Source organism: Jaculus jaculus, chromosome 3 (assembly GCF_020740685.1).
Source record: "Jaculus jaculus isolate mJacJac1 chromosome 3, mJacJac1.mat.Y.cur, whole genome shotgun sequence".
NCBI classification, from domain to species: Eukaryota; Metazoa; Chordata; class Mammalia; order Rodentia; family Dipodidae; genus Jaculus; species Jaculus jaculus.
This window is the reverse complement of record NC_059104.1, coordinates 130,564,636-130,578,437: the sequence shown is the minus strand read 5'-3', so window position 1 is coordinate 130,578,437 and position 13,802 is coordinate 130,564,636.

Here is a 13,802-nt window from a genome sequence, read left to right as displayed (position 1 = left end):
TGCAATAAGAATAATGGACTCTAAGGTGTGGCTTATGAGAGTGATAAAGAGCTTGGTTTAGCTTGAAATAGAAGCAGTTTGTATGAGAGGCTTGCTGTTATGTCTGTTTCCTGAGAACTTGTGCAGGGTTTCATTGCATAGAAAGGAACTAATCTGAACAGATGGATGTGGAATAGAAAGAAATAAGATCTTTGGTCTGAAACTGCTTCCCATTCATCTGCAATTGTTTGAGAGATTACAACTACAGAGACTGGGCCAGGTAATCTGCATTGGAGCAGCAGGAAGAATGTGGGCTCTTTTAAAGTAAGGGGTCTAAATGCTGAAGGAGTTCGCTGTTGTTCAAAACTGGCTTTATTCTTTCCTGGATTAAAAATTTGTCACCTGGGCTGGAGAGATGCCTTAGCAGTTAAGCGTTTGCCTGTGAAGCCTAAGGACCCCGGTTCAAGGCTCGGTTCCCCAGATCCCACGTTAGCCAGATGCACAAGGGGGCGCACGCGTCTGGAATTCGTTTGCAGAGGCTGGAAGACCTGGCGTGCCCATTCTCTCTCTCTCCCTCTATCTGTCTTTCTGTCTGTGTCTGTCACTCTCAAATAAATAAATAAATAAATAATTAAAAAAAATTTGTCACCTTACCTGGTAGTATAAATTATAACAAATGCAGAAAATAGAAGTTCATTAAACCTGTATTTTGGCAATGGCCATGGACAGTGAAAAGCAGATTTGTTGAATTACCTGTGTGGAGACCTGATGGGGCCATGAGGATGAATGGTATGTTGCAGTGGAGACCCAGTGTAGATGCCAGGACTATGGGATGGCTGCCAAGGAAACCTGCAGGCACTGGATGAAGTTTCCCAGGAGTGTGCATAGCCTAGCTTGAGGGGCAGAATTGGAACCACAGAGACTCATCACTGGTTAGAATTATCAGACTTGGAAACTTGTCACTGGATAAAGTTGTCAGACTTGAAGCTACAGTGTTTGATGTCTGCCCTGTTTGTTAAAAATGTTGTATCAGTTCAATATTTCTTGGGTATAACCAGTGTTCTCTTGTAGTGTGAATGTTTATTCTGTGCCATTATGGTTTTGTTTTTTGGTGGAGAATTTTGGTATTAGAGCTCAGTTATGACCTTGGGTTATGGAGATAGTTGAACATTATGGTAATTGAAAAAACTATGGGGACTTTTAACATTGGACTGAACTAGTTGCATTTTACAGCATGGATGGTTATCAGTTTATGGAGGCCAGGGGAAGAATGTGGTGGTTTGATCCAGGTGTCCCCCATAAACTTATGTATTTTGAGTGCTGTGTCCCCACCTCGTAGCAATTGGATCCTCCTGGAGGCAATGTATTGCTGGGGGAGGGCTTATGGTCTTACAGCCAGCTTCCCCTTGCCAGTGTTCAGCACACTTTCTGCTGCTGTTCCACCTGATGTTGGCCAGGGGGTGATGTCCACCCTCTGCTCATGCCATTGTTACCCCTATCATCATGGAGCTTCCCCCCAAGTCTGTAAGCCAAAATAAACCCTTTCCTCCCAGAAACTGCTCTTGGTCAGGTGTTTTCTGACAGCAATGTGAAACTGGCTGCAACACCAAGTAAATGCTATGAATAGAGACACACATCTGTAACCTCTGCAATGAAGAGGGAGGAATAAGAGAGTCCTCAGCCTTGCTGGCCAGTCAATTTAGTCTAATGGTGAGCTCTGAGCCAGTAAGAAAACTTTCTTGAGATGTGGATATCATTCTTGAAGATGGCACCTGATGATGTCCTCTGTCCTCCACACATGTACACACATGTATAGCCACACCCACTCACACATGTGTGTATGTGTATATATACATGTGAATGAAACATGAAAACAAAATAGGAAAATCAGAACAGTTATTGCTGTGTAATAACTGAGAGGAACATGAGGGAACATGCTGAGTTAATGAGAATTTTCTGAATTTTGATAGATTTTTGCATTGTATGTTGCATGTACTTATCAATATTCATGAAACTTGCAGATCTCAGTGTATGTAATATAAAAGTAACAAATATTGCCAGGCATAGTGGCACACATCTTTAATCCAAGTACTCAGAAGGCAGAGGTAGGAGGATTGCCATGAGTTCAAGGCCACCCTGAGACTACATAGTTAATTCCAGATCAGCCTGGTCCAGAGTGAGACCCTACCTCGACAAACAAAACAAAAAATCTAACAAATATTATCATCTCAATAATACTATGATGATAATCATGCCTGCAGCTTGCTTGGACATACATCAAAAAGTATGATAGATTAAATGGACACTTGAATACATAGGAATATTTTTGCAGAGAAGATATAATAAATTATTAACTGCAGAATTTAATTGATTGAGACATAATTCTTTAATATTTCTGACAACAAAATGAGAACAAACAGAGATTAAACTAAAAAAGATTTAATTCAAATTGTATGCAAGCCCTGGGTTTTGACACTAGTTCTTTGGACTTTTGCAATATGTAAAATTTATCTTAGTTTACCTAATTTTAGATGTATATATTCATATTCTGTGCTAACATGAAATAAAATAGAGAGATTTTGATTTTTGTCATTCTTATATTTGAGACAACAGTAAAAACAATTATAAATAAAGGTAATTAATTTTAAGCACTTTCATTAAGGTGCTTTTGCAAAAATCAATTGAAATAGAAATCAGGTACCTTTGAAAATTTGGAGTTAAAAATATGTAAATATATATAAGCAATATAGTTGAGAATATACCCATGGTTTTAGTGTTTTTATTTGTTTGTTGCTGTTGTTGAGGTAAGAGTTAGCAAACTGCAAGCAGCAGTGGAAAGGTTTGGGCAGAGGACAGTAAGCTTCGGATTTTGCTGGAAAGGGCATCCTAGAAACAGAGGACATTCCTGGTATTGTAGAAAACTCATTGTTGCAGCTGTAACTGGCTGTGTTCACTGACTGCTGGAAGCTTTGGGGTCAAAGGTGCTTTAGAATCATGAATAAGAGACTGGAATTTGCTCAGTGTCAGCTACAATTCCAAACATGTTTATCTTCATGTCATCCTGCCATACCTTCTCATCCAGAGCATGCCCTCTGAAGTTAAAACAGTTGTTCAGAAACAGTATTTGAAGCTGATTTTATTATTTTTAAAATTTTTATTCATTATTATTAACAACATATTTTTATCGATAAGATATTATTATTGATTAATAAAGAAATTGTCAGCCATATCCTTAAAATGCACAATTTAAAGTACTAAATCTAAAGCATACACAATTTCACTTGATCATTAGTAAAAATTAGGGCCTTCAAAATATGAACTTGCAGGCATTTTGTCATACCCTGAGGAAACCTTTGATCCATTTTTCATAGCATTGCTGGTCTTTAGCATTTTGTGCTTAGCCCTTATGGAGAGGGAACACATTAGGCCATAATATATAACCTTTTATCTGTCCTATTCCTTGGCAGTACTCAGATTTTATAGAAATATGCGAGCCATGACATGCCATTAGCCATGACTTCTATAACACTTCTGGGGTAGAAGGTACTCTTGAAATAACTTTGTACAATTAACTCATATAAACAACACTGGAAAACTCAAATAGTGTTGCTTTTTGATTTTCCCATTTGCAAATGAGATAAGAGTACAAAGAATCTAAATAATTTATATGAAGTTAGAGAGCTAGTGAGAGGAAGAATCAAGATTTGAGCTGAAGGGACCATGAGTTGGACTCTAATCATCTGCCAGGTTCTGCAGTTTGTCATGGTGTCTAAAGTAACAATGAAAATGAGGCTTGGCAATGGGTAAAGCAACATGTAGAATAAAATGACAAGAACAGCTGCCATGATATATTTACAACAAGGAATGGAAAATACGATGAAAGTTGACCAGGGATGAGGTAAGAGCTCAGGGAGTCAGAGGAGCTCCTGTTGGCCAAATAGCCCGAAAGTTTGCACCTAAGGAATGGCCTTCCTGAGTTAAGAAACATGAGCTCTCCTTCACCTGCTGCTCTCCAACCCCAAGCCCAGGTGGTGGTTCAGAATGAAAGAGTTGCAGAAGGGGAAGCAGTCCTGCATGTGACTGGTCTGAAGCCACAGTTGGGAAATAGATGTCTGGAGAGATGTAGCAACCAGTAGAATTCTAAGCAATTTGGGCTCTCTGGGGACAGAAGTGGTGATGTCCAGCTAGTTGATTACTCTCACTGGGTATAAATTGGTCGTAGCAATAAATTCTGTAGTCCTGACTATCTGTATTCTTCATTTCCCATTCCCAGTGTAATAACTGATTCACACTTCTTTGTTGGTGGAATCTTTGGTGAAAGAGTAGTTGGTAGCAGCATATTCAGCTGGTCTCAGAGCATCCCACTGATGGATACTGATCAATCCCACAGGGTAAATCACACTCCTTGTGGAAGGAAATACTTTGTGAAAGAGAAGTGGAAACCTAACTTAATGTTATTCCCCTGATATGATGGATAAAATTCGCACCATCATATATTTTAATTTGAATCCAATGACCAAGAAACAATCAAAAAAGTCAAGATGAAGAAAATTCTGAGAGTGTATTAACCTCTTGAAAAACAGTAATGTTATTGTTTGAAAAGTGTATGTGTGTGTGTGTGTGTGTGTGTGTGTGTGTGTAAGAGGGGGAGAAAAGAAGACAACTATTACAGATCAAAAGAAACTACTACAGTGACATATCAGCTAAATGCAATTCATAGACCTCATTCATATTGTGAATCAAATTAAATTAGTTAATTAATTAATAAAAGAAATAAGATGTACTAGGTGTAGTGGCACACACATTTAATCCCTGTAATTGAAAGGCAGAAGTTGGAGGATTACTGTGAGTTCAAGGCCAGTATGGAAGTATAGAATGAGTTCTAGGTCAGCATGGGATACACAAGGGTCAAAACAGAGAACAATCAACTCCTACCAAATCAGATATTCAGAGACATAGAGGCTCCCAAGACCTCATCCCTGAAACAGACCTCAAATGAACCCAACATGGCTCAGGGAAATTTTGCAGAAGAAGGGGCAGAAAGAATGTCAGAACCACACATTGGGTCATGAAATGCAGAGACATTTCCTCCTACTCATAACTGAGGACTAACTACACAATGCATGATCCATATTTCTCAACAAGGAGGGTTCAGGCAGAGGGAGGAGGACAGGGAGGACAGGAAGGAGGCTAACAGTGGTACCAAGTTGACTGTATTCACTGAGTACAAAACTAATTTATAATTTTAAAAAAGAACAAAAGATATAAGACTTATACACAATGATGTTCTATTTAGAAATATGGAAAAAATATGAAATTAACAGGAAATTGGATAGACCTGGAAATAATTATTTTGATTGAAGTGACCCAAACTCAGAAAGATCAAAACTATATGTTCTTTCTGATATGTGGAACCCAGCTTGTAATATCTATATGTATTTGCATAATGGGAACATGTGAGTAACACCTGTGAAGGTGTAATGGTAACCCAGGCTGATTATAAGGGGATGAGTAGGAACAGGGGTGGGGAAAAGATGAAAGGACACATGTGACATTTAAAGAGAATCGGAGAAGATACAGAGAGGAGAGAGGATGAATGGGGAAAGATGAGTCAACTAAAAAACTAGAATTTGAAAATGTGAGAATGAATGAAACCTAAATTTCTGTGTGCAACTAAAAAGCAAAAAAGAAAAAAAAAGAAAAAGAAAAAGAAAAAAGGCATTTGGGGGACAGAGAGTTCATATTAAATACTTCTGAGTTGACTTAGCTTTTTGAAGCTATAATAGTATTATCATAGTTACACACTAACAAAACAAGTTCATAAAGATAGACTATAAGTAGGAAAATAGGTGTGGTGGTGGATAGGTAATAGCTAGCTAGTTGCTAATATGCCAAATTGTAAAAAATTGGTAAATTTTGGTGAAGCTTTTTTTTAGGGCTACTTTATTATCCTTTCAACTTTTCTGTGGGCTTGAAATTTTTCAAAGTAACTAATTAGGGGAAGAAGGGAGGAAATGGCATGTAAAAGCAATATTGCTTTGTTCTGGGCTTTATGCCTGTACTCTGTCTTTGTGGCATTCTGCCTGTCCAGGTCATCGACCCCCAGAGGCCTCTTCTGGTCATGCTCAGGGATTGGCTGTTGTGAAGTGGCCATATTGTCACCAGATTGAAATGGAGGTTTTTTTGTTGGTCTTTTTTTTTTTTTTTTTTTTTTTTTTTTTTTTTTTTGAAGAAAGGTGGTGTATCCAGGCTAATGGGGGAAAACAGGATGGAGGGAGGAAGGAGAATGAGTCAGTTGCCATGGAGCTGAGCCATGAAGGGCCCCTCATGCCTGGGTTTGATGCTTGTTTATAATCCCGAGAGGTGGTTGGGGGTGGGTAAAAGAGGAAGAAAGATGGGGGCTTAATTTGCTCTCACAGATTCTGGCTGCCCACGGGGCTTATTATCCTTGATTGCCTGTTTTCTGCTTTTTGTCACCATGGAGACAAGTGAAAACGTGATTTTGCTCAGATTTGTGCACTTTGTTCACTGAATGTCTTGTCCTGTGTACCTGCTGGATCTCTGAAGTAAGATAGGGTCCCTACAGAATATCTCCGTGGAAAGCTGCATGATTAGCTAGATGGCAACCATAAGGTGTGCAGTGACCCTGGGGTGGGGATGTTAAGATGTCCTCAGGGAGTTGACTAGGACATAAGTGCTTTACTCCTCAGGCCAGTGTCTAATCTTGAACTGGTTTACAAGGCTGGAGACTGAGAGTAGCACACTGTCCTACTGAAGACACACTGTGTGTGGTGTTTGTGCCTCATCAGCACTATATTCATAACTGAACAACAGCCCACAGTTTTCAACATAAAGAGGTCCTCTGAGAGTATGCATTTTTTTAAAAGCTAAGAATAAAGACAGTTGAACAATCTCCAGACTGTGAGCAAGAGGGTGGGAAGATAGAGTGCCTTGGAATTCAATTCATACTGTTGGGAATAGTGTGGCACAGGAAGTGCACAAGGGTCTTTGCACTACATATATGCCCCCTTCAGGGTTAGTCCAAAAGGAAACACTGAGAAATATTTCTGTGCTATTATTTGCCTAATCATCATTGCTTTCTCAGATTCTGGCTGCCCACAGAAACTGGTTTAAATATTACTTGCTGAGATATAAGTATAGGAGTATAATCAATTTGTAAAGGCTAGACATATTTCGTTAAGATAAGGGTATATAACCTTGGGAACATGCTACCCAAAATGGTGTGCACATTCAATGCCATCCTTACAAAATTGCACTATCATTTCACAAAAAATTGGAATAATCCTGGAATTTTCATAAATCTACAAAAGATTTCAAATAGCCAAAAATCTTTAGAAAAAAGACTAAATCTGATTAAATCTAAAATCTGAATTATCTGATTTCAAAATATATTATGAAGATTAGTAATCAAAATAGCATAATACTGACATAAAAACAGAAACTTCAACCGATAGACTAGAACAAATAAATGAACCCACATGTTTATAGTCAGTTTGAATTTTAACATATATTTTTTTTGGGGGGGTTGTGGTAGGGTCTCACTCTAGCCCAGGCTGACAGGGAATTCACTATGGAGTCTCAGGGTAGCCTCGAACTCATAGCAATCCTCCTACCTTTGCCTCTCGAGCACTGGTATTAAAGGTATGTACCACTATGCCAGGTCTTTAACACAGAATTGTTGAATGAATACATAAAAGTGTAAAATGACTTTTCCTTCAACAAACGCCATAGTCAAAACTTAACAAGCATTGGCAAGGATGTGAAGAAAAAGAAATCTTTATCCATTGTCAATGGGAATATAAACTGATTCAACCTTTATGAATTTCTGGTCCTCAAAAGTTAAAGAATAGAACCTTCATATGACCCAACAATCTCAATTCTGGGAATGTATTCAAAGGGAATCAGCATGCAAAAGAGATTTCTGAACCCCATGTTCACCACAGAATTACTCACAGTAGACAAGCAAGGAAGACATCTAAGTGATTGCTCAGTTATTAATGGATAAAATGTGGTGTGCAGACACAGAGGAATTCCATTCAAGCATTAAACAGAAAATTCCTGCCATTTGCAGCAGTATGGAAAGATCTGGAGGATATTATGCTAAGTGATTAAGGCAGATAGAGAACAACAAAAGCCACATGGTGTTACTCAAGTGCACCATCTAAAATAAGTTAAATTCATGACAGTAAGAAAAGAAAAATTGTTACCAAAGGTTGGCATAGGGGCAGACAGGAAATGGAGCTATGCTATAAAAAAAGGTTTAAAAATTCAGTTAGACAAAGCTTTTTGAGATCTGGGCAGTGTGGTTGACTATACTTCATGTTGCATATTCAAAATTGCTAAGAGAGTAAATTTCAAATGTTTTCATTATAACTGATTATGACTATGGATAAACTAACTAGCTTGATTGACTTATGTAAGTATATATGAAAGATCATGTTGAGCCTATAAGTAAATGTGTTATGTCAATTAAAATAAAATGATTCAAATATAAATAACAGCTGGAATAATTATGAGGCTGAGATTGATGCTATGCTGTTCTTGAAATTTGGACAAAGGAGATGACTTTGAGGAACTTCTGCTCAAATCTTTGAACAAGTAAGTAGGGTTCCATCTTGGTCACATTGTTTCCTCTCTGTTGCAGTCAGGTTTACATGGCTGGCAGAAATCATCTAACCAAGAGCAGCTTGTGGGGGAAAAAAAGGTATAATTTTGCTCACATACTCAAGGGGAAGCTCCATGATGACAGGGGAAAACAATGGTGTGGGCAGATAGTGAACATCACCTCCTGACCAACATCAAGTGGACAGTAACAAGAAGAGAATGTGCCAAACACTGGCAATGGGATATTGGCTATAATACCAATAAACTCACCCCCAATAATACTGCCTTTAGGACACATTCGTTCCCAATTCTCTATCAGCTGGGAACCTAGCATTCAGAACACCTAAGTTTATGGAGGGCACCTGAATCAAACCACAACATTCTGGCCCTGGCCCCCACAAACTGACAACCAGACATGATGTAAAATGCAATGCATTCCGTCCAACTTTAAAATTCTCCATAGTTTTATCAATCACAATGATGCTCAAATATCCCCATAATCCAAGGTCCTTTAACTGAGCCACAATACCAAAAATCCCCCCCCAAAAGACCCAAAATGGTATATAATAAACACTCAAAGTGAAAAAGATGGCATTAGGCATAGCAAAGAAATATTCAACCAATATGAAATTTAAACAGAGCAAACGTCAAACTCTGCAACTCCAAGTCCAAGAACTCTGGTCAATGACAAGTCTGTCCCTCCAGATAAGCTAGTCACAGTCCTGGAAAACCTCATCTGGGGCCTGCAGGTCTTATTAGCTGCCACCTCATGGTTCTGGCATCTCTACGGGGTTTCCACTGCAACCCAAGGTACATCCTCATGGCTCCAAGGGGTCTCCATACAGTCAATCCAGTAAACATGCTACACGCTGTCCATGGCTGTTTCCAAAACAAAAGACCATGGTGCAAATTCAATGACTCTCTCTTTCCTGCATTTCTTATACTCCATAATGCCAGGTAGGTTGCCAATTTGTTAATTTGGGGTGGGGGTCAGATAAAGAAAACTTTGAAGAACAGGACACTCCATGAGAATTTAGGCCCCTTCAAAAGAGTCTACAATCTTCCTGTTGCCCCAGGTCACCTGCCCCAATCACAATAATTGGAATTTCTCATATAATTGCAGTTGAATAAACAGAAATTTCAGCCCAAAGATTTCATTTTTGTGTCATATCCCTCTGCTCACACCAGTCCATTTCCATACAAAGCAACCATGCAAAAATTCTCAAAACGTGGGCATAATAGCAAGCCTCTCACACAAACTGCTTCTAGCCCAGTCCAGGCAAAGTTCCTTTTCACCCTCATAAGCCAGACTTAACAGTCCTTACTTCTTATTGCATTCAGGTCTTTCAACTCTGACCAGGATAGTCTATAAAGATGTACTTACAGCACTGCAAGGTATTTCTTAGGCCATGGTTTCAAATCCTTCCACATTCCTCTTAAAAATCAGCTCCAAAAATCAAAAGCCACATAGTTAGGTTTTAAGAACCAATGACACCACTCCTCAGTACCAACTTTACTGTTGCAGTCAGGTTCACATTGCTGGCAGAAATCACCCAACCAAGAGAAGCTCTTGGGATTAAAAAAAAAAAAAAAAAGGATTGTTTTGACTTATAAACTTTAGGGGAAGTTCCATGATGGAAGGGTAAAATGATGAGTAAGAGTGTCCTTCTTTGTTTTTCTTGTTTACTTTTGGTTTGAAGTCTATTGTATCATTAATTAATATAGCAACACCTGCTTGTTTCTAACTTCCATTTTTTTTGGAATATCATTTTCCATCCTTTCTCCCTGAGGTGTCTCTCTTTAGTGGTGAGGTGAGTTTCCTAAAGACAGCAGATAGAAGGGTTCACTTTTCTGACCTGTCCTGTTACCTTTTGTCTTTTGATGGGTGAGTTAATACCATTAACGTTCAAATTTATGACTGCGAGATTTGAATTAATCCCTGCTGTGACAGTGTGCTTTATGGAGTTTGGTGCTTTCATGGGCTTTGTACTTTTTTGAGCCTGTTACAGTTTTGGTTACTGTAATCTTCTTGTAGGTTTTTGTTTTTTTTTTTTCCTTTAGTGCTGTCAAAATTTTATTTAGCCATTTTATTGTAAAGAAAAATAGTAAGCTTAATTGTTTATAATTTCAAACCTAGAAGTCAGATATATCATTTGTATGTCATGGGAACTATTGCTGGGTAGTTAGCCTGAGAATTAAAATATACTTGATAGCAGGCTTTCCTGGTGATATAATGGTATACCCAGAGAAGTCATGTATCTGGGTGGAGAGCAGGAGTGCAAAGAGAAGCTTACCTGCTTCTTTGCACACTCTAGATGACTCAACCTAAGGGGAATTGACTCTGTGCTGTTGGGTTTTAAAGGCTATAATGTTTGTGTAGGAGATAACTCACTATATTGTTCTGGAAAAGGCCTAACTAATATTGCTGGAAGTTTCTCAGCAAACTCAGGAGAGGTGGGCCTGATAAGAAATAATTAGGTCATACAAGCTGTGCATTCATGACAGAGTGATGCTGCTGTCCAGAGGGTTACCTCCCCCATGTGTCGTGACACAGCGAGAAGACCCTGATCAGATATCAGCCTTCAACACTATGGGAATAAATTAAATTTCTGTGTGTTTTCCTTCTCCTTTTTTATCTTTTTTTCTTTTGTTTTTGTTAGTTTTTTTTTAATTTTTATTAACACTTTCCATGATTATAAAATATATCCCATGGTAATTCCCTCCCTCCCCACCCCCACACTTTCCCCTTTGAAATTCCATTCTCCATCATATTACCTCCCCATTACAATCATTGTAATTACATATATACAATATCAACCTATTAAGTATCCTCCTCCCTTCCTTTCTCTACCCTTTATGTCTCCTTTTTACCTTACTGGCCTCTACTACTAAGTATTTTCATTCTCACGCAAAAGCCCAATCATCTGTAGCTAGGACCCACATATGAGAGAGAACATGTGGCGCTTGGCTTTCTGGGCCTGGGTTACCTCACTTAGTATAATACTTTCCAGGTCCATCCATTTTTCTGCAAATTTCATAACTTCATTTTTTTCTTGTAGGTTTTTATGATTGGTTTTTGACTTTTCTATGAGGAGTAGTCCCTGAGGAATTGTCTGTGGGTTTGGCTTTTTGTTGATATAATCATAGAGTTGAATTGTTCATGGAAAGTCTTCCCCTCACCGTCTATTATGAGGGATACTTTCACTGATTACAGTAGCTTGGGTTGGAAGTCATAAGATTTTAGGCTATGAAGTCCTCCATCACAGAGCCATTTGGCTTTCAGGATTTTCCCTGAGACATCATTGCCTTTGTAGGTAGTGATTTGTTTCTATCTTGGTGATTTTAGCACTCTCTCTTTTCATTGCTACAAATTTTAGCTATGATGTGCCTTGGAGAGTTCTTTTTTGGTCCTGTTTGTGTGGTATTCTGTGAGCTTCTTGTATCTGGATGGGCCTATCTTTTGAGAGAATGGGAATTTTTCATCAATAATTTTGCTGATTATGTTCTCCATGCCTCTGGTTTGTATTTCTTCCCTTTCTGGTATGCCCACGATCCAGATGTTTGGTAATTTTAGGGTATCCCACAATTCACTCATATACTGTTCATGCAATTTTTTTTAACTTATCAAAGTTTCCAACCTCCTGACCAATTTCTTTCTTGTCTTCCAGCAAAGAGGTTCTAGCTTTCACATGAGTAACCCTGTAGGTGAGGGATTCTAGAAAGACTTTTAAAAGCTCTATTTGATTTTTGTTTTCTGTTGTGTTATTTGGCATCATGTTCATCTCTTTTTTTGAGGTATGATTTCAGTTAAAGGTCTGATTTTCTTGATGCTTCCTGGAATTCATTCTTGCATTTTATCAAGTCTTTATTAAGCATAATCAGCTTCAGTTCATTTATATCTCTTTTGAGACTTCTATGGTTTTCTTCAATTAAGTTAAGCCTAGCGACAAAAGCTGAGTGCTGGGCTGCATAGATGGCTTAGTGGTTAAATGCTTGCCTGTGAAGCCTAAGGACCCTGGTTATAGGCTCAATTCCCTAGGACCCAAGTAAGCCAAATCCACAAAATGGCACATGCATCTGTAGTTCATTTGCAGTGGCTGGAGGCCCTGGCTCACCCATTTTCTCTTCTCTCTCTCTTGCTCTCTTAAATAAATAAAAATAAAAAAGCTGAGTACAGAGACAATTTTAATCAATTTAATTTATGCAATTTTTTAAGGCTTGCTTGCAGTTCAACAATTCATTTGATCAGAGTCAAATAGCTCGTTGTGTTTTCAAGTTGGGATTCAATTTCTATTGGTTTCTCTACGATTTCATTAGATGCTTCCATTGTGTGACTAAGCATTCTAGCTTTTGCTGTGATTTTGTGTTGTGGTTTACCCATCTTGGAGAAACATTTTATTCTATGGAGTGGGGTGTGCAAGTATTTATTCTTTTAAGATCTTCAGTGAGTATTTTGTTTTAAATGTGAATCGGATTGGTGTATGATGTGGTTATTTCTGGAGATGCACAGACTGTGGAGATTGATAGCACATCAAAGGTACCTGGGAAACTGGGAGCTCTGGCCTACTCTCTCCACTTGCACTTACCCTTCAGCACTCAGGGTTCAGGGGTTGGGGAACCAGGAGCTGAGAAACTGGAGTGCCAGGGACAAGACACCAGCTCCTATAGTGGCTCATTCACCCTCTGGATCAGGGGAATAGGGATTTGGACAGCTAGGGGTCATTCCATCAGGAAACCAGAGCAAATGTCCTTCTTCCACACCCACACAAAGGGACTACGATGCCCCAAGACAGCAGCAGGGGTACCAGGACCAGCGAACTGAGAGGTGTGGGGGAAGAGAGAGATCTGGATTACTCCACTCACATCCTCCAGAAAACAGGATTTGTGGTTTGGGGACTCATGGGCCATTCAATCAGGAAGGCAGAGCAATATGCCTTCTTCCATAGCAAACTCACAGGGACCAGGCTGCCCCAAGCCTACAGCAGAAAACCAGGAGAAGGGAACTGGGGCTGGGGGTCACCAAAAGGGAGATTTGGCCTACTCTACATGCACACACTCCAGAGCAGAGGATCCCTCAGCTGATTTCTTTTCCATCCTATTCCTTACTCTAGGCTGATCCTTTCTTGATGGACTCTGTTGATATCCAGTGTGGACAAGAAGAATATCTTGAGGCAGATAGAAAATAATTTCCAAGAATT